Source organism: Etheostoma spectabile, chromosome 16 (genome assembly GCF_008692095.1).
Source record: "Etheostoma spectabile isolate EspeVRDwgs_2016 chromosome 16, UIUC_Espe_1.0, whole genome shotgun sequence".
Lineage (NCBI taxonomy): Eukaryota > Metazoa > Chordata > Actinopteri > Perciformes > Percidae > Etheostoma > Etheostoma spectabile.
In genome coordinates this window covers 14071772-14072123 of record NC_045748.1, presented here as the reverse complement: position 1 = coordinate 14072123, position 352 = coordinate 14071772, and the positions used below count along the sequence as shown (strand labels likewise).

At 36.4% G+C, this 352-nt stretch overlaps 1 protein-coding gene across 2 annotated transcripts in view; it reads right to left on the bottom strand.

Annotated features, from left to right (window-relative positions):
* Positions 1–352, bottom strand: part of si:dkey-34e4.1 (carboxyl-terminal PDZ ligand of neuronal nitric oxide synthase protein) — a 50920-nt gene that overhangs the window by 19894 nt on the left and 30674 nt on the right. The gene's annotated exons all lie outside the window — the stretch shown is intronic.

Sequence of the window (352 nt, the reverse complement as noted above, 5' to 3'; positions counted from 1 at the left end):
AGAGACATCATGGCTTTCAAACAAGCAAAGGGGAAGTTGATCAGATGCAGTATTACGGGACCACTAAGGTCTATATAAAAACATTCAAATGTCATGGGACCTTTAATCTTAACGGTACATAACAAATGATATGTGGTCTTGTTGAAAAAGAGATCAAAAATCCACTTCTATCACTATACTATAGGTCTAAAAGCATCAGAGCAGTACAGGGGTCTTTTAAACAAGGTGTTATGTTGGTCAACCAACGCCATGGGAAATCCAAATCCAAAGGCATAAATTTGTCCAAATATTGTTTTGTACTTTTTGAAGAAGTGAAAAAATATGCACACTAACCATAGTAGCAAGGGCTGAA